The following is a 27,633-nucleotide window of genomic DNA, read 5'->3' on the forward strand; positions in this document are numbered from 1 at the left end:
GCACAATCAGCTTAACAGCTCATGCATCGAAGCAGCTTACAAGAATAATATACAGAAGAATGAAAAAGAAAATTGAGAATGCTCTAGGTGGCGATCAGTTTGGCTTTATGAAAAATAAAGGGACGAGAGAGGCAATTCTGAAGTTACGGCTAATAATGGAAGCAAGGCAAAAAAAAAAAAAAAAAAAAAAAAATCAAGACACGTTCATAGGATTTGTCGACCTGGAAAAAGCGTTCGTCAATATAAAATGGTGCAAGCTGTTCGAGATTCTGAAAAAAGTAGGGGTAAGCTATAGGGAGAGACGGGTCATATACAATATGTACAACAACCAAGAGGGAATAATAACAGTGGACGATCAATAACGAAGCGCTCGTATTAAGATGGGTATAAGACAAGGCTGCAGCCTTTCGCCCCTACTCTTCAATCTATACATCGAGGAAGCAATGATGGAAATATAAGAAAGGTTCAGGAGTGGAATTAAAATACAAGGTGAAAAGATATCAATGATACGATTCGCTGATGACATTGCTACCCTGAGTGAAAGTGAAGAAGAATTAAATGATCTGCTGAACGGAATGAACAGTCTAATGAGTACACAGTATGGTTTGAGAGTAAACCGGAGAAAGACGAAGGTAATGAGAAGTAGTAGAAATGAGAACAGCGAGAAACTTAAAATCAGGATTGATGGTCACGAAGTCAATGGAGTTAAGGAATTCTGCTACCTAGGCAGTAAAATAACCAATGACGGACGGAGCAAGGAGGACATCAAAAGCAGACTCACTATGGCAAAAAAGGCATTTCTGGCCAAGAGAATTCTACTAATATCAAATACCGGCCTTAATTTGAGGAAGAAATTTCTGAGGATGTACGTCTGGAGTACAGCATTGTATGGTAGTGAAACATGGACTGAGGGAAAACGGAACAGAAGAGATTGGAAGCATTTGAGATGTGGTGCTGTAGACGAATGTTGAAAATTAGGTAGACTGATAAGGTAGGGAATGAGGAGGTTCTACGCAGAATCGGAGAGGAAAGGAATGTGTGGAAAACACTGATAAGGAGAAGGGACAGGATGATAGGACATCTGCTAAGACATGAGGGAATGACTTCCATGGTACTAGAGGGAGCTGTAGAGGGCAAAAACTGTAGAGGAAGACAGAGATTGGAGTACGTCAAGCAAATAATTGAGGACGTAGGTTGCAAGTGCTACTGTGAGATGAAGAGGTTAGCACAGGAAAGGAATTCGTGGCGGGCCGCATCAAACCAGTCAGTAGACTGACGACCCAAAAAAAAAAAAAAAAATAATAATAAAATAAAAATATAAATCAAAAATAAAAAAAAATTTAAAAAAAATACGTGGCTTCGGCCCATCGCCGGTAAGTACATCAGCGCACCTGATGATGGCAACGTGGTCGACTGCCGAAGTATTATGTCGTATGCACACTCATACCAGGCTGTTCACCCAAGATTTATTTCGTCATGCGCACAAGTCGGAGGGAAAATTACATCGTACTTTTTAACAACACAGACACTGCAATTTCGTATTTATTCGCCGATGTCATACAGTAACTTTCAATAAAAATATCCTCCCCCTATATGGGAGTTACATAATGTATACGATTGCAGGTTATGGCACAAGAACAACGACGTATCACTGCAATGGTAATAAAAATTTTCGAAGTTGAAATGGAAATGAGAATTCTCACAAAGGAAATCGAAACCGGGAACGAAGATTTGGTGCACAGGAGTCTCACGAAATACAACCCCAAGATACGAGGTCAAAAATTAGAGATCAGCGCATCTTAAGTCCGGAGGTGGCCAAATACAGTGGTGTTCAAAACAACATGTAACTCAAAAATACCGTGGATGTCAAAAATTCGGCAAAGAAGATACAAATTTTGGGGATGGAGATTATTCGGACTAAAAAAATGGGGATTAATTTTTACAGCACAATCGTAAAGAGGGTGCTAGAAATATTGTCAAATGAGTAAAACAGTTGCTGATTCTAAGATGGGGGTGAAGAATTTCTTTTGTGAAAGAGAAGTGAGTGATGGAATCAATGTAAGCATGTAAAAAAATTGTATGATCAGAAGAGAGCCGGATATGGATCTTAATTTAATCGAGGTGGAAATGATACGAATTCTGATTAGGCTCTAGTCCGTGGCAAGAACTACAGAAATGTGGGTGAAAGTAATGAAGATACTTTTATCAGAGAAAGGGGGTGAAGCTGTCTGTAAAGGCGGCCAAGTTATAGTCTAACCTGCTGAATATGAGTTTTTTTGTGCATCAACTGAAATATGTAGACGTATTTGTGAAGACGATGTAGCAGTAGTATCGTCAGCTTGTGATGAATTGTATTGTGTGTGCCCTTAAGTGAATTTTTTATTGTTAAAGGATTGTAAATGTGATGTTTTACGTGCTGAAGCTACTGATTTAGAAAACTCAGAGGAAGGAATTTGTGCGTTTATGTCTAATCGTGGAGGAAACCGATGCCTTTTGATGAAAGCACGAACTATGAGTGTATTTGGAAGGATGAACGTGAAAGTAATGAGGTAGATAACAGAACATAATGCACAGCGTCGGATAGATCTGAGAGTAGAGAAAATGTAGCGGAGCCAGGGGTAGATCCAAATTTGGCGGATTCCAATGTTCCGTGAATTCTGATGTGCAGCGATGTAGTAGGGGCAATTTAAACGGCTTATCGGCGGAGATTGACGGGGTTACTGGTGGTGATTTCTACAACTTATCGACGGATGTAATGGATATTTTAACTAATCATAATGCAGTTAATTGTGATAAAGTTTGTGATATACCGGCGGAAATAAATGACGAGTTGTTTAAGACGCAGTTTTAAATTGTGAGGTTAGTAGCGAGAATGTTACAGCTATTGATATCGTTAATTCGGAGGAAGCGAACAGTAAGTTTGATGTTTACGAGGGTGATGAAACGATGGGTTTTAAGAGTTATTTAAGTCATACAGATGACCTGGATGTAGATCAGGAGAATCTAGACATGGGCGGCGAGCTTGAGGGTTGATCCAAAATTATGATGTGTGCCTCTAACATGAAGGAAAAGAAAGGGACACTGAAAATGACATCTGGAGGGAACAATGTTTAAACAGGGGTGAAATTAAAGCTATGCAGCCTATAAGTAAAATCATCGAAGCTGATGAGTAAAGGAAGTGTGCGTCTTTCGAATCTGAAGATGGTGTTCCATCGGTAGTCGCAAATTTTGTCTGTAAACGTATGAGTCCGTTCGTGAACGGGGAAAGAGGGCTCATATTTGACCGGGTGAGAAATCGAAAAAATGTGAGATTCAAAAGATAGTCGCACTGACAAGATAAATGGGAATAAATACCTCTGAATCAGCGAGTCTGGTTGGTTGTTCGCGAGGTACTGTCGTCTGCGTGTATGGACAGCGGCTGAAAATCGGTGAAACCACAAAATGGCGACAAGTTGCTGGACAGTCACGTCTCATCACGTAATATAGAGCTCATGAGCTTTGCCGCTCTGTAAAGCTGAACAGGTGGCGATTAATGGCAGATCTGACGGCTGAGTATAACGCAGGCTTAGGTGCAGGTGTTTCGCAGTACTCTACATCTACATCTACGTGATTACTCTGCTATTCACAATAAAGTGCAGAGGGTTCAATGAACCACCTTCAAGCTGTCTCTCTACCATTCCACTCTCGAACGGCACGCGGGAAAAACGAACACTAAAATTTTTTTGTGCGAGACCTGATTTCTCTTACTTTACCGTAATGCTCATTTGTTCCTATGTAGGTGGGTGCCAACAGAATGTTTTCGCAATCGGAGTAGAAAACTGGTGATTGAAATATCATGAGAAGATCCCGTCGTAACGAAAAACGCCTTTGTTTTAGTGATTAACACTCCTCTTGACGTATCATGTCTGTGGCACTATCTCCCCTATTTGACACCGAAAAATTATTGCGATAATACGGAACGAGCTGCCCTTCTTTGAACTTTTTCGGTGTCATACGTCAGTCCCACCTGATGTAGATTCCACACCGTACAGCAATACTCCAGAATAGGGCGGACAAGCGTGGTGCAAGCAGTCTATTTAGCAGACCTGTTGCACCTTTTAAGTTTTCTGCCAATGAATCGGTCTTTGGTTTGCTCTACCCACAATACTATCTATGTGGTCGTTCCAATCTAGATTATTTGTAATTGTAACCGCTAAGTATTTAGTTGAATTTACAGCCTTCAGGTTGTAAAAGGTATGCGCTGCCTGCGATATAGAATCGCTGACCAGAGAGCAGTGTTGACTGCAGTACGAACTGTGTAACTGTAGCAGTTATTTGTTGCTTGTCGCTAGTCTGAGGTTGTCTGCCCTGGTCTGCAGTCTGCTCTGGTCGGGAATCTGGAGATGGAGTATTATTGTATAAGGTAAAGAAGCAGCGTCGCGCATATCTAGTAATGTATCTGAACTGTCATCCAAATGTTTTAAAAATGTCCTAATAATAATTTTGATTACATAAAGTAATTTTTTTTTAAAAAAAGCATTCATTTCAAAAAATCTGTAGCTTCCTTTCACAAATCACAAATGTATAGGCCAGCATTGCACGGAGCTGTGCCAAAAAAATTTTTAGGTGAGAGCAGATATATTCGCAGTTTTTATTGAGGTAAGAATTTTTGCTTTTTTATATAGAATGATCTTACAGGGCCACGACGCACCACTGCCGTCGTCCAAATTTTACCAGGTTACTGAATTTATTTTTTATTATGAGGTTTAAGAATTTTTCTGTTTCGTGCTTACATTAAATGAGAAAAGAATTTTGTGCGTACATTAAATGAAAATGCATTTCTGTACGGAGATTATAAATGGGAACCAGTTTTGTTCTGAGGTTACACTAAATTATAATCACATTCATTATTCATATTTAAATACATTTAATTATTTCGTGTGGGGAAGTTACACTTGGCGACATCCGGCCAGGATCGTATTTCTTTGTGAATCTTCTGATATGTAGTCTTATATCTGCTCTTATTTACTTAAATGTAGTTTGCATCTGGCGCAACGCATTTACTAATTTCTCACTCTTTCTTTCACAGATCATCGGCAATTTGTTGCTCTTTGTTGTAATTGTGTTTGTTCCATTTTTTTTGCTTTGTCTTTATTTCATTTTGTGCTTAATTTTGATTTGTGAAAAATGCCGGGAAAAACTGTTAACAGTACATCGCGATGTGCAATGAGTGACATAGCGGACTCGAATAATTTGACCGGTAATACTTGCGACACTCAGTGTAATAGTGATAATCCACTAATTACAGATAATCAGTACGTACCGATCACTAATATTGATTTTGATCCTAATGATGAACAAACAAATTCAATTGTGTCGTCTGTTAATTTAACGACAGTAGATAACGCCGCACGTTCCATTACAATGAACGCTGCCCTGTTTGACACACCCGGTTTGCAAAATTCACGTAGTGAACAGATAATTGTTTCTAATGTAGGTGAACAATATACTCAAAGTACGTCAGATATGTTTGATTCCGGTGTAGTGAACAACAGTGCACATCCGATTGGCAAACCTTTTCGAGAATCACAGAATGACCAAATGGTTACAGAATACGTGACAATTGCAGGTACGCCATCAAACAGCACAGAGAACAGAGTGGGTAATATTGGCTGGAATCAAGTTGTAGCATTATTACTACAAATTAAGAAAGAACAAGACGACCTTCTCAAACAATTTAATGAAAAACTAGACAACAATTATAAACAACTTAATGGATCGTTCAAACAACGTAATGACAATTTCAAACAGTGGAATGAAAAACTAAACAACAATTTCAAACAACTTAATGAAAAACTAGGCAGCAATTATAAACAACTTAATGAATCGTGCAAACAATTTAATGAAAGTTTCAAACAGTCGAATGAAAAACACGACATCCTTAACGAACAGAACAAACAAGTTAATGAACAGATTACATCCGTTACCGTGCAATGTCATGATACTAAAGAACAATTACGTGAGGAAATTAAGGCATGTGCTAGTAACAGTAGTGAAGAAATTAGATCTGTTACACATGCATTAAGTAATACGGATGCAGCGACAACAGAATCACTTAGAGATGAAAGTAGTGTGGCCGCTGAACAATGTTCTGAAAATGCGACACAGTTACACGACGAGTTTAATTTAAAGTCACCAGAACTTTCACACACTCTGGATACGGAAGTCGATAAGAAATTTGACCAACAGGTCACTCAAATTAACGAACGTTTTAAAGTGACAGAAATGAAAAATGTTTCAGTCACTAACACGTCACATCATATGCCACATTCTGAACATTTGTCACACTCACACAGCCAGTGTAACTTATATAATTTACAGAGAGTACGTGACTTAGATTCAGAACAGTCACAGACAAACAGACAAGCATACAACCCTGAACCTATTCATACATACAGAGACGATAATTTTTGTTACAAACACTTTCTATCCATGAGAAAATTTAAGGTATTTAAAAACGACAGAGCACAGGTACATGCTTTTGTATTTTCATCAGCATTGCCTGTAATGCAGAAACTAGAATTGGGCTGGATACAACAAATTGTTTTTGAATTTTCACAGGTATTGCCTGTATCGCAAAAACTAAAATTTATCTGCAGCGCGTAATTGACCTCAGGGGATTCATTACGCTTCAATGAATATGTGCCATAGCGTGCACAGGGCCCCGAGCCGTAGTAGTGCTGTTTCATCTTTAGTTTTCTGCACTGCTGCCTTCTCTTCTACTATCCTTTATATCTATCAAAATAGCTCTTTAACTATCGACCTATCTAGAATTAGAAACGTGTAAAGAAAACCTGATATGAAAAAATTTTATCGAAAGTGACAGTTCTCTTTAGAGCCAGCCGAAGTGGCCGAGCGGTTAAAGGCGCTACAGTCTGGGACCGCACGACCGCTACGGTCGCAGGTTCGAATCCTGCCTCCGGCATGGATGTGTGTGATGTCCTTAGGTTAGTTAGGTTTAAGTAGTTCTAAGTTCTAGGAGACTTATGACCACAGCAGTTGAGTCCCATAGTGCTCAGAGCCATTTGAACCATTTGAGTTCTCTTTAGACACTCCCGAAATGACAACTACCGCCGTAATTTTAATAACAGATAAAATTGTAATCATCAGTATGCACAACGTTTTCAGTAATCGTCAAAATTATCAGCAACCGCATTTTGGTAACAACAGCATCAAAACCAACCGGTTAGCATACCTAACCAACAATGTAATGTGCAAGGTCAACCAAGCTTTAATGTTTCGCCGCCTACACGTATAGCGTCGGCCACACCAAATAGTAACGCACAGCAACAAGGAAATAACTACGTACAAAAAACACACTATTTCAGCTCATATCGCAATGCACCGTATAGAAATGACTGTCATGACAGACGGAAAAATAATGAACACAATTTTCAGCGTACGTTTAATAACAGTCGGTCTTACCAACAACAAAATCATCCGCAACAACAAATTATCATGAATGAACCAGACAGTAGATATCATCCCGAACGTAATACGTCAGCACGAAATAACAGAACAGTACAAATAGTGGAAATACCACAGCATCCTCCCGCAAATGATAGCACGTCAGATAGAATTTGACTAGATACAGTACAGGTTGCATCTTCTAGCAACGCAAGCAATACTTTTGACACGCAGAATCTTGTTAACGAAAATGTTATTACTTTTGACGACATCCGAAACACTCTTTTGCAGGAAGGACCAGTTATTCAAAAAAACCATTTCCCACCCTGTCATTGAAGTAAAGATTAGATCATCCAAATTTTCGGTAGTAATCGATTCTGGATCACCTATGTCAGTTATAAATGAGGAAACTTTCAACGAATGTAACAAAATGAATACCTATCCTACGTTACCATTAGGCAAAACTAAAGTAAAAGGAGCAGTATCTGGTAAAGGAGTAGATGTAAAATTACAGACACATTTATCATTTTGTATTCCAGGTCATACGTTTCACTCAAATTTTTGGGTTTTTCCTTTATTGACTACAGACGTTATTTTAGGTACGAATTTTCTGGTACAACACGACGCAATTATTGACTTTCAAAGCTCCTATTTAATGTTAAAGGATGAAAATGTACAACTGGCTTTAGAATTTCAGCACTCTTTATCTGCAGAAGAACAAACTATTAATCGTACAGAGGCCATTTCCGGGTCACGCGACATAGACTGTCATTCCACATTGTTCACAGATACGTACGTACACAACTATAATACTACAGACGAAGCTGACTACGTTGTTATGCAAATGATTTCTGATAAAGTTAAACAGAGCTGTGCAAATACAGACGATGAACGCACGCAACTACGCAAAATTCTTTTACAGCAAGCTCCAGTTTTTGACAACGTTCCTGGTACTACGTCCGGTTTCATGTATGAATTTCAAGTTAAACAGCACGACACATTTATAGCCAAACATTATCCCATTCCGTATATTCTCAGAGAACATGTTAAGAAAGAATTGCAAGCTATGCTTAACCAAGGAATTATTGAACCGGCAGTTAGTCCGTACATATACCCGCTCCACATTGTTAAGAAAAAGGATGGTTCACTTCGCCTCGTACTTGATTCGCGTCACATCAACGACATTTTTATTAATGAAACAGATCGCCCACAGACACTAGAAGACCTTGTACTGAAATTTCATGGTACTGCTATTTATTCCACATTAGATTTGAAATCGGGATTTTGGCAAATTCAACTCCACCCGAACTGCAGTAAGTACACGGCTTTCTCTGTTTTGGTGACTGTTATCAATTTTGTAAATTACCGTTCGGTTTAACTATTTCTTCGGCAGCATTTATTCGCGGTTTGAATACTATACTTCCGACAGAACTTAAAGACAGAATCACAACGTACGTAGACGACATTCTTCTTGCAGAAGCTAACTGGTCTGAACACAATCTGATTCTTGAACAACAGTTGCAAACTTTTAGTGCACGAGGACTCACAGTTAATCTCAGTAAATCGCACTTTGGCAAGACTTCTATAAAATTTCTCGGACATGTAATTTCAGCAGAAGGCATTGCGCCTGACCCGTAAAAACTTCAAGCTTTACGTGACATTATTGTCCCTACGGCGAAGAAACAACTACGCAGCTTTTTGGGTTTAATTAACTTTTTTCGTAAATTTATTCATTACTCTGCTTTAGACACCCCTACATTATATCAATTGACGGGTAAAAACACTATTTGGTCCTGGGATAGCCAAGCACATTCTGAATTTATGAACCTGAAAGAAGCTTTGTTGAATGCACCACTTGTATCACATCCAGATCTTACTAGAAATTTTTCCTATGGCACCGACAGTTCTAACACCGCTTTAGGCGTACACATTTTTCAGGAAACTGAAGAAGATGGTTGTACTGTAATTAAAAACATCGCCTTTGCAATTCGCATTCTGTCACCTGCTGAACGCAACTATTCTGTTACAGAACTTGAAACATTATGTGTTGTTTGGGCATTTACGAGATTTCGGCATTTTCTTTATGGAAGACACTCTACCGTTTACACAGATCATAGAGCTATACAGTTTTTACTTTCCGCTAAATTTACACACGACAGATTAAGCAGATGGAAACTTTATTTACTGGAATTTAATTTTACAGTTGCTCACATTCCCGGTACACAAAATATTATAGCAGACGCACTATCCGTTCTCTCAGCAACAATCAGCAAGACATCGCAACCAACTTCTGCAAGGCAAACTTCAGCGTCATGCACATTCAACAAGTTGCTTTTGAAAATTTCATTTCGTCGTCATTACAAGACATAGCGCAAGAGCAGAGTAAAGACAACGTATGGAAAGAAATTAAACAGCTTTGGCAAGATAGGAATAATGTTACCATTAGAAACCATTACATTGTACGGAATAATATTCTGTTTCGACGCTCTCACCCTGACAGCAACAATTGGTTATTATGTATTCCAGACGAGCTTGTTAACAAATTAATTTGGTATACTTATTTAAGTTATGCACATTACGGAGCCAGAAAATGTTTTCTTATACTGAGACAGAACTGTTATTTTACCAACATGGAGAAACGTATTCGACGAGTTTTAGCGTCATGTAAAATCTGCCAGAAAGCTAAGTCAGATACGACTTCACATATTCCTCCGTTACATCCCATTGTACCTGTTAAATTGAGACACATGGCTACTGTAGATATTTTTGGTCCGATTCCCAGAACTAATTGAGGTTTTTGCTACATCTTTGTCGCTGTTGAACTCACTTCAAAATTTGTTACCTTCACTCCGTTACGCAAAGCTACTGCTAAAACTGTTTCGAAAGCATTTGTAAAACATTTTCTATTCCATGTAGGGCATGTATGTAAAGTTATTTCCGACAATGGATCACAGTTTCGATCTGCTATATGGACACGTATATTACGAGCTAGAAACATTTATCCGATCTGTATATCCAGGTACCATGCTTCTTCGAACCCTTGACTAATGAAAGAAATTGGTAAACTGTGTAGAATATACTGCCATAAAAAACATATTGATTGGGACACACACATACTCTAATTCCAAGATGTAATTAATTCCATACCAAATGAATCTACAATGCTATCTCCGACCGTTATACTGAAAAATGTTGAACCACCTAACAAAATTAAAGAATTAGTAACCTTTCCTACATCTCGTCGACTACGACACCGTGAAATAATTGACATTGCGCTGAACAACATGAAACGTGCCGCAGAACGCCAGAGAAGACAGCAAAAACAGGTTTGTACACGCCGTGATTTTCACATTGGACAGAAGACATTACTACGCACACATTATTTATCTGACAGAAGAAAGAGTAGATGTAGTAAATTTGAGCTTCTATACGCAGGTCCATATCGAATACGCAGCATTCCTCACCCCAATGTAGTACACGTCGAAACTCTGAAACCAGAAAAAGTAAAGGCAATCACCATGTCTCCAATATTAAACCCTTTATTGAATGAAAATACTTTATGATTTATCACACTGTAATGTCATTTTCTGATTTTTATATGACCAATGATGCAATTATATCTATGTGATTACTTACTGACGATTATCGTATTTCTTCTTCGCAAGTGCCCGGCAAGATACGGTTAGCTGGTTGCCTTTCTTGTCGTTACACATCAGACCGTGCACATTTTCCATTCATCATGTATGTATAATTGTTTTCCTGTTTTGTTTGTATGCACTATGAAATCTTTAAGATATAACAAACACCAGTTGACTCTGACATTTTGCCTTATGATATCTCAACATCGTGACTATTTTACATTTTTTTTTTTTTTTTTTTTTTTTTTTTGCTGCTACATTGTGATACTCTGTGTACATTTTTTGCACCTGCACACTGTCTATGTTTTTGACATAATACGTTTTCTGTAATGCTATGCTGTATGCTCAATTATATCACTTGTTGTTGTTGTTTGTTGTGGTCTTCAGTCCTGAGACTGGTTTGATGCAGCTCTCCATGCTACTCTACCCTGTGCAATCTTCTTCATCTCCCAGTACCTACTGCAACCTACATCCCTCTGAATCTGCTTAGTGTATTGATCTCTTGGTCTCCCTCTACGATTTTTACCCTCCATGCTGCCCTCCAATGCTAAATTTGTGATCCCTTGATGCCTCAAAACATGTCCTACCAACCGATCCCCTCTTCTAGTCAAGTTGTGCCACAAACTTTTCTTCTCCCCAATCCTATTCAATGCCTCCTCATTAGTTACGTGATCTACCCACCTTATCTTCAGCATTCTTCTGTAGCACCACATTTCGAAAGCTTCTATTCTCTTCTTGTCCAAACTGGTTATCGTCCATGTTTCACTTCCATGCATGGCTACACTCCATACAAATACTTTCAGAAACGACTTCCTGACACTTAAATCTATACTCGATGTTAACAAATTTCTCTTCTTCAGAAACGATTTCCTTGCCATTGCCAGTCTACATTTTATATCCTCTCTACTTCGACCATCATCAGTTATTTTACTCCCTAAATAGCAAAACTCCTTTACTACTTTAAGTGTCTCATTTCCTAATCTAATCCCCTCAGCATCACCCGATTTAATTTGACTACATTCCATTATATCACTAGAAACCTGTTTTTATTTAATGGGTATATGATTTAAATGCAAGAAATTAACCATTGTTCATCATTTTCAGAAAGCAATAACGTGTAAAAGAAATAAATTAAACAAACTGCAGTGGATTACTATGAAATGGGAATTTCACCTTCGGAATGAACGAAAGAAGATGCAATACCTGGTCACGAAGAGTAAATAGATCAGAATTAACAATCATTAACAGGAATATACTATACACATCGTATGATAGCGGTCTTAACTAATTTTTTCTTTCAGAATACGAGGCGATTGATGCAGGCTGTCAGACAGAACTTCACATCTTAGTTTTAGTGATGAAATGTGCTAGAAATAAGGAACTCTATACTATGAATAGTTGTATGAAGTAAATGGTAATATGAATAATGAAGAATGTAGTGTATTTTTGCAGATGATAATGAATGGTGATGAATAGTGATGAAGAATATGGTAATATGAATAGTGAAGTTTTTCTTTGCAGGTGATGATAATAATGAAGTTACGGTGATATGAGAATAATGATGAAGTTTATATATTTACTGTTAGTTAATAAATGCTATATAGTTATTTAAGTATTTGTTGCAGTTCGTTTTGACAGTATGTCTTATGTCGCATGGTATAATGACTGAAGGTTTTGGAAAGGACAGCTAGAGAACATATATATTTAATACACATTTCATTACCTGTTAATTCGAAGTTCACTACTTTTCAGCATAATATGCGTTTCTTCTTTCAGCTCAATAGTCCATTTTGTATTTTTTCCAGGAGAAGCTATTCATGAAATTAATGTGCTATAAGCAGTTGGTCATTAAACCTGTTCTAGTACTTGCATTTTTTTTTACCCATTTGTGTGTGTTATTCATGAATGTGATCACATATACTCTATTTATTTCATAAGCTTGCTACAGCTGACTCATGACGAATGACTTTACCTATCATCATTTGCAGCAATAAGTCAAGAGTAAATATTGTTATGCCCTAGCAATTAATTATCGATCCCAACGCAATGCATTGCTAGTACAAAAAAAGTATTAACAGTCCCAAATATTGCTTCCAGTTTAAGAGAGTTCTGAGTAATACTGAATGATGTTTTTCTAATCACAGACCTTGAGTAATAGTTTCAGTGTGTTACTTTTTAAATATGTCATATGTCACTTGAATGATGAGTTCTGAGTAACAGTGAATGATATTTTGTAATAATGCATACATGCGCTACACTCATTAGCTCCTGTTTTGAATGATGACTTCTGATGATTTGTAACTGTCCATTGAGTGCCAATAATTATTTTAAATATGTCATATGTCACTTGAATGATGAAAAATGTTTTGTAATATTCAATACTTGCTACATGTTTAGTAACTGGCCAATGAATGGCACTGTTTCTTATATTTGTATTATGTCACATGCTATATATATTAATACTAGTAGCTTGATGCTACACTCCTTAGCTCCTGTTTTGAAGGATGACTTCTGATGTTTTGTAACCGGCCAATGAATGCCAATAATTATTTTAAATATGTCGTATGTCACTTGAATGATGAAAAGATGAAAAATGTTTTGTAATATTTAATACTTGCTGGCCAATGAATGCCACTGTTTCTTATATTTGTATTATGTCACCTACATGCTATTATATATGAATACCAGTAGCTTAATGCTACACTCATTAGCTCCTGTTTTGAAGGATGACTTCTGATGGTTTGTAACTGGCCAATGAGTGCCAATGATTACTATAACTAGCTGAATTATGTAAATAGTATGCCATTAATTAACTCTTGTTTTGAATGATCACTTTTGAATAATGCATAAAATGGTTTGTAACTGGGCAATGAGTGCCAATGTTCACTATAATCAGATGACTTATGAACATTATTCTGTAATACTTCATACATAGTACACAAATGTTCAGTAACTAGGGGATGAGTGCCACCAATTACTCAAATCAGTTGATAGACTAGTGTAATTCTCAATGATGACTGGCATAAGACTTAATGTCCTTCACCTTCTGACCTAATTACCAGCAATTACTGCAATATCCGTTTGTTCTGTCTATCCTCATGATCTTGGAGCACTATATTTGGTTTTTGCACTAATTCTACGTTGGTGTACCTTACAGGAACGTGGTGTTGACACGACATGCTGTCCACCACCTTGAGCGATGGAGATGTTATTATGGTCCCACTGTTTGGTGTACCTAATGTACTACCAAATTGATAACATCGAATATTAATACGACATTTCAGTTTCTTGGCTACACTGATTAATACTTCAGGGAAGAGAACTTCAGATTGTCTCACTTGGTGTTGTGCTTCTGCAAAAAGTTATGGACTTTCAGTGCAGCTACGTGCAACCTACTGTGCTACAACCATGATGCAATCCTTCCCTTTCCTATCCTAATTCTTGTAAAATGGTAAAAAAAAAACTACAGTGCGTATGCACTTTATGTCATTTGCTAATATGATCTGTACTCATTGCGTATACATTTTGTGATTTCTTGACATGTTCTGTACTACAGTGCGTGTGCACTTTATGTCATCTGTTTATATGATTTGTACTCATTGCGTATACATTTTGTGATTTCTTGACATGTTCTGTACTACAGTGCGTGTGCACTTTATGTCATTTGTTAATATGATTTGTACTCATTGCGTATACATTTTGTGATCTCTTGATATGTTCTAGACTCAGTGCATGTGCACTATATGTTATTTCATGTTATGCTCTTATATATATGTATATTTTCTGTGACTGTAAACTTAGTTAATTAAGAAAAATTTGTTGCTCATTGCAAGTCCAATTGACTCACCATCGCTGCCAAATTTTTGCCGCCCCCCCAGTGGAGGGTTATGTAAGAAGTATGCGCTGCCTGCGATATAGAATCGCTGACCAGAGAGCAGTGTTGACTGCAGTACGAACTGTGTAACTGTAGCAGTTATTTGTTGCTTGTCGCTAGTCTGAGGTTGTCTGCGCTTGTCTGCAGTCTGCTCTGGTCGGGAATCTGGAGATGGTGTATTATTGTATAAGGTAAAGAAGCAGCGTCGCGCATATCTAGTAATGTATTTGAACTGTCATCCAAATGTTTTAAAAATGTCCTAATAATGATTTTGGTAATATAATGTAATTTAAAAAAAAAGCATTCGTTTCAAAAAATCAGTTGCTTCTTTTCACAAATCACAAATGTATAGGCCAGCATTGCACGGAGCTGTGCCAAAAAAAAATTTTAGGTAAGAGCAGATATATTCGCAGTTTTTATTGAGGTAAGAATTTTAGCTTTTATATTCAGAATGATCTTACAGGGCCATGACGCACCACTGCTGTCGTCCAAATTTTACCAGGTTACTGAATTAATTTTTCGGTTTCGTATTACATTAAATGAGAAAAGAATTTTGTGCGTACATGAAATGTGAATGCATTTCTGTACGGAGATTATAAATGGGAACCAGTTTTGTTCTGAGGTTACACTAAATTAGAATCACATTCATTATTTATATTTAAATACATTTAATTATTTCGTGTGGGGAGGTTACAAGGTTTGTGTGACTTATCGCGTTATCGCAGTTCAGCGGATTTCTTTTTGTACCTACGTGAATAACTTCACACTTTTCTTTATTCAGGGTCCGTTCAAAGCACGTTGTTGAACATGATGCTCCGCAGCTGACGACCCTTACGTATAAGTGCTACCACCCTGACCAAACGAAGCAGTAAATCACGACTGCAATGAGCACAAGATCGTGTAGAGTGAACTGTGAGTGAATGGAAACGTTGAAAATGCTTTTTCGTCGATAGTTGTGACCAGATATGCCGTATTCCAGACAAACGTCTGCTGAGATACGTGCATAGTGCCGAAGATACAGGTTGGTTGGCAGCATTATGCTACTGGGCACATTCATATGGGCCTCAAGGGGACCTGTAGTAGTAACATAAGGTACAACAGCTATCCACTGATGGGCTTTATTTTACCTTCTTGCGGAGATGGCATCTTCGTATGATGATTGTAAAGCATGATACAGTGGTATGGGGAGCATGATACGAAAGTCACACATCTATGTTTAGGTCACCAGAACCTTCTGATCTAAACACGATGAAGCGCATCTGAGAAGCTATTAGGCGCTAGGTCCGCCAGTAATTTCCTAGATTTTCGTTACCTGTACGTACATATCACTTGTCAGATACCTTCCGAAATCTACGAAGGACTTGTAGAATTCATAACCCGAAGACTGGCCACTACATTGAATCCCGGAGGAGGACCAACACGTAATTAAGTAAGTGGTCTTAATGTTCTGGCTCATCTGGATGAATTAGCTGGACCGTGGAGCATAATGCGACCTCGCCACGCAGCTTGTTTTAGGTAATATTCTTGTTTGCTGTAAGACAATTATATACACGGACTGTGCAGTGGTATGGGTGCAAGTACGGACATTCAGTACGGCAACCATTGTGGCGCCTTCTCTGACGTGGCAGGTGAGAAACTCGGGCTTATCACTAAAGTTTCCGTTCTGCGTGCAGCATCGTCAAAACGTATCGTCATTTTAAGTTTCCAAAAAGAACGAACGTTCCAATCACCACCTTCATACGGACTCAGCACTGGGCGTGCAACAATGAAGTGCCATCGGATATACAGCACCGTCAGGGTTGATAGTTAAATAATTCTAGCACTGAGCTGACGTATTCGCATGTGTCACCCTAGCTCATTTGAACTCTATTCCCATGCGGATTAAAGCCTTTGTTGCTCTGTCTACTGGTATTCGCATCATTTATAGCCCCAAAACATCTACCAATTTAATCATGCATTGCCTTCCAAATATTGTATAAGCACTATAAGTAAAGTTCCGTCCTTTACTACGCTTCCTGGCAATACCACTTTAAGGCCAGCAGTGTTTGTGTACGGCAAAATTTCCTTAAAGATGACGTGCTTATCATGGTCTTTCGCATCTTCCTTGCACTCCATAATACAGATTTAGGACGATAGACATACACCTCCTTTATACATACCTACAGACAAATGCCCTGATGAATAAATAGAATAATGTGCAGTTTCATTCAAATTGCATCAAGTGAAACACCTACATTACTCTCTAAGGTCGTATAGTACGGACTGTACTACACTTGTGTCTGGAAGGAGTTCTCTCACTTGAAGCCGTTTGGCTAAAACTCATCTCCGCGGTACGTCCCTCTTAATAAAGGTTTTCTGTCGTATCGCTAAACTGATTAAGACGAATGCCTGGCCCTTTATGTTTCTTTCTAAGATGGAATGAGCCTTTTCCTCTTCCACTGAAATCAGATACGTCCGTAATGAACTATTCGTCAACGGAATGTAAAAAATATTTCACATTCCTTCCTATTCCTACCATCATTTTGAACTACACGGATAAAAGAAAATCACGTACGGCGCTTTTGGAAGTAGTTTGATGAAAAGACGGAGATTAAATTTAACCTTGGATTGCTGTCAAAACTGCCTATAATAGGTCTAAAAGTAAACTACAAATCTCAATACTGGGGACCCTCGATCAAGAAACGTTGTGACGTCTTATTAAAGGTCACCAAACGCTGTGCTGAAGTCCAGCAAGTGGGCTGGGCAGTGCCTCTCAGACGTGAGTTTACTGAACGTATACCTCGCAACCAGCTCACCGCTACACAATCTATACATACTTCGAGCAGTTAGACGTGTGCGTACAATACGGACTCGACTCTCTCGCTGGTAGAATTCAAAGTGTAAAAAGGGTTTCCATTTAAAAGTATAGTCAACGTAAAAATATGGTCCGCTGTGCAATAGATTTCTTCAAACATAAATGTCAGTAAGTATATTAAATGAAACATTTCTTAAGTTTGTGGAAAAGATCTCCATTGAACTGTCCTATATGTGATGAGTATTAATTAAATTAGAAACTATTTGCCAGTTTCTACTCATTGGTACACCCAGGAAGAGATAAAGAAGAATGTAGTGCAGTTCCTTCATCACAAAATGACTATGAGAGCAAAAGACTAGTTACCACTACGGGTAATTCTTTTAATTTGCAAACGCTTTATACCTACAAGGAGCAAGAAACCTGGTCTGCAGACGCAGCGGCATCGACATCACCAGTTAGGCACGTACGAAATGTGCTATAATTTGACTTCCCACTATTTAATAAGAACGTACGTCTTTGACATTTGAATCATAGTCGTCTCAAACCTCATACAGCTAGATTAGTTGAAGCTTGAGATTATTCACAAATTTTGTTTCAGTTACCACTTAGCAAGTAATGTAAATGAAGCACAATTCTATTATTCCGCATTTCCTGGACTGGGATATTGTAATAATGGGAGTTTCTGTAATTATTAAGGAACCTACGGCCACGGAACTTTAATTTCTGTACCAGTCTGAGTCTTCTACCTTCCTATATCTTATTCATCTTCCACAATTGGAAATTCTTACAGTTTATAATTAGTTCATTTGGTCAATTACATACTTACTTAAATTGGCAATTTCACTAAAAGTAGCAGCATCAACGAAAGACCCCATGTTACCATAAATCTGCTAATTATGCAGGCCTGTATTGCCAGAGATGCTGCGTACTGTTGATATAGTGGTCTTCAATCCGATATCCTGACTCAGCCCGATGTCCGTCCGGAAATGGGAGACACGGCGATCCGGACACACTGGCGCGGATCCAGTCATGTAGAGGTAACTCTTGCCCATTGTTCACGACGTCTCCCCACAAGAAGGAAGCGAGCCGCGTCCAGGAAGATGACCCAGTGACAAGGCTCAGAAACGGTCAAAAGACCAAACACACGTCGCCCAAAAAGACGACCAACTGAACGAGCGACCCAAGGCCGATCCCGCTGCCATCTCCGTCCGTCGGCCAGTTCATCCTGTGTCGCGGGCGGTCGGCGAGTACTGGCTGTCCGCGCCTCCCTAGCGCTCCGTCCCCGACTGCTGCTACGTCCCGACTGCACTTCCGCCGCGTTCCAACTCAACGACTCCCCGGTGCGATCTCCAACCCACGACACACGTCGACTGAGAACTAATAGCCGCGCAACAAACATAATACGACAGGGCTAATATTGATAAGCGCTGCTGCTTCCACTCACGGGCAGGCCAGACAACAATTCAATGACACCACTAATTGAAATTAAAATGACGAGGCGGCCGTGCGGTAAGAACAAGAATAGATGGTACGAACTTGAGCCACGCACGGCTCAGCCTCACACAAGTTTGCGCACCCAAAAGGAGTACACAAACTTTCATTGGACAATATTTCCTCATCCACCACATACTTTCAGAAAAAATGGTGTTACATTACTTACTGAACTACTCCCGTTTCTTGTACCGCTTGTAACGTACTGTAGACTATTTCAAAATGGCTGTAAGCACTTTGTGACTTAACATGTGAGGTCATCAGTCACCTAGACTTTGAACTACTTCAACGTAACTAACATAAGGACAACACACACACCCATGCCCGGGGCAGGATTTGAATCTGCGACCGTAGCAGTAGCGCAGTTCCGAACTGAAGCGCCTAGAACCGCTCGGCCACAGCGGCCGGCAGAATCTTGGATTTCCTTTTTATTTATATACTGTTACCTGGAGTGAGCAGATGTGAATATTCCATTTAGAATGACAGGTGGCTTGTCGGCTGTAGTGTCGGGCTGGAAGGAGTGACGGCGCGAGCACCCAGGGCTGGCCAGCCGCCGCCCCTCCCGGCACCCCGTGTCCCGGCGCGTCTGCTGACAGCCCAATTAGCCTGGCAGCGCGCGATGACAGCGCCAGGGCGGCGCCACCCGGCCGGCCCGAGCCCCGGCTGTCGCCGCCAGCCACGCCGGGACAAGTGACGCGCGCAACTTCGACAGCAAGTGCCGGCAGCCGCCGGTGCTGCCGGGCTATTGCTCATTTTCCTCTCAAAACTCGCTCTGGTCCAGGGGGCTCGCCAGCCACCAGCCGCTACCGCTGCCACTGGCGGTGTGTCACCACCAGCAGGGCTATCGACTTGTCTCTGCCTGCTGTCAATTCCACAGATCTCACTTCGTGAATGCCAGGTAACACTCGATGAGGTCACACGCCGGCTTGCATGAGCTTGCTACATACCAGCAAGGCCGCGTGGGATTAACCGAGCCGTCGTTGGCGCTGCAATCATGGACTGTGCGGCTGGTCCAGGCGAAGGTTCGAGTCCTCCCTCCGGCATGGCTGTGTGTTTGTCCTTAGGATAATTTAGGTTAAGTAGTGTGTAAGCTTAGGGACTGATGACCTTAGCAGTTAAGTCCAAGGCCGGCCGGTGTGGCCGAGAGGTTCTAGGCGCTTCAGTCTGGAACCGCGCGACCGCTACGGTCGCAGGTTCGAATTCTGCCTCGGGCATGGATGCGTGTGATGTCCTTAGGTTAGTTAGGTTTGAGTAGTTCTAAGTTCTAGGGGACTGATGACCACAGATGTTAAGTCCCATAGTGCTCAGAGCCATTTGAACCATTTGAAGCATTTTGAAGTTAAGTCCCATAAGACTTCACACACATTTGAACATTTGAACATGCCAGCAAGGTGAAACAACAACAGGAACAAATCTTGTGGGTCGTTTCAGACATGTGACTGCCGAAGGAACGGCGCTGGGAACACGGCAGCCGGTTACGCACTTTTCACCTTAGCACGGCTGCCGTGTAAACAGCGCAAGACTGCGACAACATTACCTGAAACCATATAGTCACTACAGCATATCAGACTTCTACGGTGGTAACGATATTCCTAAATTTTTACGCAGAATGAAGCAAAATGGTCGCAGCATCTTGCTATCATGGGTGGTCACGTTTAAACACCTCAGGAAAAGGAGACTTACTCATAATGAGAAGCGTCGATATTGGGGCATTTTTACTCCTTTTACGGAACTTCAGAAATTATGGTAATACCCTTATGAAATATTTTAGAACAAGTATGCAAAATTTAGATGATTTACGTGTATGATTCCGGGCGGGAAGGAGCGCCTGGTCTCCGGCACGAATCCGCCCGGCGGATTTGTGTCGAGGTCCGGTGAACCGGCCAGTTCAAAAATGGTTCAAATGGATCTGGGCACTATGGGACTTAACATCTGAGGTCATCAGTCCCCTAGAACATAGAACTACTTAAACCTAACTAACCTAAGGACATCACACACATCCATGCCCGAGGCAGGATTCGAACCCGCGACCGTAGCAGCCTCGTGGATCCGGACAGAAGCACCTAGAACCGCACGGCCACCGCGGCCGGCGAACCGGCCAGTCTGTGGATGGTTTTTACGCGGGTTTCCATCTGCCTCGGCGAATGCGGGCACGTTCCCCTTATTCCGCCTCAGTTACACTATGTCGGCAATTGCTGCGCAATCAAGTTCTCCACGTACGCGTACACCACCATTACTCTACCACGCAAACATAGGGGTTACACTCGTCTGGTGTGAGACGTTCCCTAGGGGGGTCCACCAGGGGCCGAACCGCACAATAACCCTGAGTTCGGTGTGGGGCGGCGTGGTGGTGAAGTGGACTGCGGTAGTCGTGGGGTTGTGGACCACTGCGGATGCGGCGGGGACGGAGCCTCTCCGTCGTTTCTAGGTCCGCGGTGATCGTACAATACAATACGTGTAAGAACAAAGGATTCAATGCATCATAATTCAGAGTGCGCACTTGTTGGCAGTCATGGATGAGAGGAAGGCTTGAAACATTTTAAATTTTGTTATTATTTTTATTCCAGTTTCAGAAGAACATAATAATATACAGGATGAGTCGCGTAAGACGAAACGCCCCATTTATTCCGGGGCGATTGCACGCATCGGCATGAGGTTTTCCGCGAATCATAGCGGACTATGGGGCACATACGTTGTTACATGCACAATAATCACAACGTTTATATTGACCGAGATAATGAGACAAGTACATGTTTTTTGAATGGGACGCCATACTGTTTTTAGCATCATTAGAACGCTCTGGAAAAGACGCGTATAGTGATGTAACGCATGTTGCTGTTGTGATTCAAACTTTGCTTAAAAGAGGGCGGATGAGGATTTACTTACGTAGCGTAGGCCGTGCGTGCTGCATAGAGCACGGCAACTCGGCCTGCGGGTCGCGCGATTCGTGTTTACAGTCTGCAGCCGCTTCCGACCGCCTCGATCTTCAATCGTACAATATTTCCCAGCGTCTTTTAAGCGAAGTTTGAATCACAATAGCAACATGCGTTACATCACTTACACGTCTTTTCCAGCGCGTTCGAATGATGGTAAAAAAGTAAAGCGTCCTATTTAAAAAACATGTACTTGCCTCATTATCTCGGCCAATATAAAGGTTGTGATTATTGTGCATGTACCAAAGTGTGTGCCCCATAGTCGGCTATGATTCGCCGAAAACTGCTTGTCGATAAGTGCAATCGCCAACGGAATAATGGGGGTGTTACGTCTTACGCGACTCACCCTTTGTATTATAAACAGATTTAAGAACCAAACCTTTCGCTGCAATAGACGTGCTTTCTGAATTCCGTATCGAGCGAGGTGGTGCAGTGGTTAGCACACTGGATTCGTATTCGGGAGGACGATGGTTCAAACCCTCGCACGGCCATACTAATTTCCATATATCATTTCCATATACCGCTTTAGGCAAAAGCCGGGACGGTTCCATTGAAAGGACAGGCCGGACATCCATCCCTAATCCGATGGGACCGTTGACCTCGCTGTTTAGTCCCTTTCACCCCCAAATCAACCAATCAACCAATCTGCAATTCCTACTGAGGCACCCTTTGTTATAGCTGTGCTACTCGCTAAATATTGGTGTCCGTGATGAGAGGCAGCGTTGTGACTGATATTAAATACTTATCATGCCAGTTTTCAAAAACTATTACCTGGAAAAATATTTTTTCACAGATTACAGTGTGATATCTTCGCTCGGTGACTGAGTTTCTTTTCGATATACACCATCGTCACTGCGCTGTATAAAATTAAGTAAAATATTGCGCTATACTTTAAGGATTTTGTGTATGTAAAAGCGCACTGCATAAATATTATACACTACTGGCCATAAAAATTCCGACGCTAAGAAGAAATGCAGATGATAAACAGGTATTAATTGGACAAATATATTATACTACAACTGACATGTGATTACATTTTCGCGCAATTTGGGTGCGTAGATCGTGAGAAATCAGTACCCAGAACTACCACCACTGGCCTTAATAACGGTCTTGATACGCCTGGGTATAGAGTCAAACAGAGCTTGGATGGCGCGAACAGGTAAAACTGCCCATGGAGCTTCAACACGATACCACAGATCATCAAGAGCAGTGACTGGTGCATTGAGACGAGCCAGTTGCTCGGCCACCATTAGCCAGACTTTTCAATTGCTTAGAGATGTGGAGAATGTGCTGGCCAGGGCAGTAGTCAAACATTTTCTGTATCCAGAAAGGCCCGTACAGGACCTGCAACATGCCGTCGTGCATTATCCTGCTGAAATGTAGGGTTTCGCAGGAATCGAATGAAGGGTAGAGCCACGGGTCGTAAAACATCTGAAATGTAACGTCCATTGTTCAAAGTGCCGTCAATGCGAACAAGAGGTGACCGAGACGTGTAAGCAATGGCACCCCATACCATCACGCCGGGTGATACGCCAGTTTGGCGATGACGATTACACCCTTCCGATGTGCTTTCACTGCGATGACACCAAACACGGATGCGACCATCATGATGCTGTAAACAGAACCTGGATTCATCTGAAAAAATTACGTTTTGCCATTCGTGCACCCAGGTTCGTTGTTGAGTACACCATCGCAGGCGCTCCTGTCTGTGATGCAGCGTCAAGGGTAACCGAAGCCATCGTCTCCAAGCTGATAGTCCATGCTGCTGCAAACGTCGTCGGACTGTTCGTGCAGATGGTTGTTGTCTTGCAAACATACCCATCTGTTGACTCAGGGATCGAGACGTGGCTGCACGATCCGTTACAGCCATGCAGATGAGATGCCTGTCATTTCGACTGCTAGTGATACGAGACCGTTGGGATCCAGCACGGCTTTCCGTATTATTCTCCTGAACCCACCGATTCCATATTCTGCTAACAGTCATTGGATCTCGACGAACGCGAGCAGCAATGTCGCAATACGATAAACCGCAATCGCGATAGGCTACGATCCGACCTTTATCATAGTCGGAAACGTGATGGTACGCATTTCTCGTCCTTACACGAGGCATCACAACAACGGTCCACCAGGCAACACCGATCAACTGCTGTTTGTGTATGAGAAATCGGTTGGAAACTTTCCTCATGTAAGCATGTTGTAGGTGTCGCCACCGGCACCAACCTTGTGAGAATGCTCTGCAAAGCTAATCATTTGCATATCACAGCATCGTCTTCCTGTCGGTTAAATTTCGCGTCTGTAACACGTCATCTTTGTGGTGTAGCAATTTTAATGGCCAGTAGTGTGTTTAAAATTGAGATCAGAGAGATATCTTATTTCATACTCCATCTATTGAGATATATATCCCATGGACGGTCGCGCGTGACGCGCCCATACACGTCCCTGGGATTCGCGGATCATAACAATAGTTACATCTCATACACGTTTCAAGATATCGAAAGGAGTTTATCTGCAACTGATATCACGTAATGAAACACATATTTTGTATGATCTAGAAACTTATTTGCCGGCGATGTTGTATGATAAATACCAGAAGCTGTTTTATTCATCGAGATATGGAAGTAACTTGTCCGCAGCAGTGAGAGATCGGCGGCTCAGGAAGCATAAACACGTCCACAGACGTGATGGAAGACGCATGCGGCGACCCTATACGGGTCCAAGATCACCTGGGGAACGGCGTAGCGGGACGTGTGTACATGTTCATAGTAGTGAGAGCGTGTTAATAGAGAAAAACCTCAAGTTCATGATGTCTTTTAAGAAAAACTAAATACTGAATGTAGAAACAGAATGAATCGCGTAATGAGGATTCGGAGTGGTCTGAAATACTAAAGAATGTGCGAAACTCCCGCTGACTTGGTAGTGGAAATGTAGGATAAGGTGCTGGCTTCATCTGCTGAGTGGCATACTCGAGATGTCCTAGAATACACTTGTATTTTATGAACTTTTTTTTGCGTTTGATTTTTGATTTTCATTAACGACTTCTAACACTATTAACTGGAATTCCACTGCTTCATTGCAGTAGGACGGAATTATTCCATTGGAAAACGACTTGCTGCAATATGGCTTTTGCTTCATGGCGCTAATTAGTTCAGCTGTTTCTGGTATCCTTCTTCTTCAGTTACTGTAGTGTTTCTTTCATAACGTACTTAGTACTCCTGTGCCCACTTCCATCGTGATAGAGCAGATGTGAACTGTCGAAATAAGTAAAATTTCACGCGAAAGATCACACAAGCACTGAGGCCTAAAGTAACGTACGCCAGGCAGCGGCAGATTTCAATACCAATGTCCCGCAGTCGCCACTGTATGGATCGGTATTGTTTGCCGTCGTTTTCAGCCTTCTGTGGCAGTGAGATTTACTGGCTCCCCACAGGAGCAGCACGGCAGCCGTTTGCCGTTCAGCAGGCGTCAGGCAAGTGTGACATGTCGCACACAGTCTACCGGCCCAGTTTGCACGGCAGGCGGACAACTGTGATACGACCCTAAGTGTACACTCGAGCACTTGCGTTCTCTATCTCTCTCTCCCTCTCTCTCTCTCTCTCTCTCTTCTCTCTCTCTCTCTCTCTCTCCCACGCACACCCACGCACACACACACACACACACACACACACACACACGCACACACACACGCACCAGTCGCGATACTATCACAAACTTGTGAGTTTAGTCGCCAGTTAATTTGTACTAACAAGTATAATACAATTACATCAATTACGTTCATACATTGTCCAGAAAGTTCCGAAACGGATTTTGTTCCTGGCGTATAAACGAAGTAAGAAGGAGGAACTCCTGGTTAAATCCACAGGACAGAACAAGTAGTTGGAATTCTGGAAAAGGGCAAAAAATGAGCCGCTGTCGAACGCATATAACTTTATTTGTTTGCCTAAACATTAAAGCGCAAATGGAATCACTGGACATCGTTCCAAATTGGGTGGCCACAAAGATCACCAGATTTGAGCGCGTGAGATATCTGGCTGTGGGATCACCTGAAGGTCAGGGTTCATCTAACACACGTTGTATGTCGACGATGAGCAAAATGTAATGGCCCATAGACCAGCGGCTGGGACCGTAGCCCAGCAACCTAAAGCAGGATGCAGCCCATCACCAATGCCGTGCCATCCAAGCAGTGTCAGGAGATGGGCCTCTGCAACCAGCGCTGCATTTGTCGACAAGGGAGACATCACGCACACACCCATTGCGTAATCGATCGACCCAGTGATTACGCCACGTCATGCTGTCGACCCCACGCCCGTTACAGGAACCTTCCGCATGTCTCGGCATGCATAAATGGAATTTCAAGTACCTGGACCAGCTGTCAGCAAATCGTAACAGCTGGAACGTCCGTTGACGCACATCCTGTGTCCGTCGTCGCCACATCTAAAACACTGCACGAACAAAATCTACTGCCTGCATGGAACACAGGAACAGGGGCGTCGATTCGCTGCCGTGCCACTAGCCTACAGCCATCACCCACCATCCGCCAGCAAGCTGTGGTAGCTCGGCCGCTGTTACCGTCCACAAGGAACACTTATACTGGTTCGCCAACATAGGTGTTCTGAGGTCTGAGGATCGCCCCCGGTCGTCTGCAGTCTGTATGCTTCAGATGCGGTGCCGCGAGGGATTAGCCGAGCGGCCTAAGGCACTGCAGTCAGGGACTGTGCGGCTGGTCCCGGAGGAGGATCGAATCCTCCATCGGACATGGGTGTGTGTGTTTGTCCTTAGGATAATTTAGGTTAAGTAGTGTCTAAGCTTAGGGACTGATGACCTTGGCACTTAAACCCCATAAGACTTCACACACATTTGAACTTTTTCAGATGTGGTGAACCATATCAGTACTTGTTCGTCAATTAAGTGTTCTATGAACTTGAAACTTCCCCTTTGAATGAAAAGAATGAACGTGCTGGTAAAACTCTTGCGTTATTTGATTATCAAACAGCTGAGCAAAACTGAACGTACTCAGGCGGTTCTCTCATTACTTATTCTGATCATCACTAAACTAACACAATATATATTTAGCGCAAAGCAATCTGACTTTCAATAATCCCTACAAAAATTAATGGCCCCAGACTAACAACAACCTATACCTTTCTGTATCACTTACCTCACAAAAATCTTCGTTACTCGAACTACTGCAGTACACCGAGAGCCAATACTTCCAGCTAAATAAAAGATTCAAACTACTGAAGGCACTAAATACGGATAGGCATAGTTGATGAAAGAAGTGAAACAATTTGATAGAGAACAAACAATGTATTTACCTATTATATATATATATATATATATATATATATATATATATATATATATATATATATATATATATATATATATATAATGGAAGGAAACATTCCACGTGGGAAAAATTATATATAAAAACAAAGATGAGGTGACTTACCGAACAAA

This window comes from Schistocerca serialis, chromosome 7, assembly GCF_023864345.2.
Source record: "Schistocerca serialis cubense isolate TAMUIC-IGC-003099 chromosome 7, iqSchSeri2.2, whole genome shotgun sequence".
NCBI lineage: Eukaryota > Metazoa > Arthropoda > Insecta > Orthoptera > Acrididae > Schistocerca > Schistocerca serialis.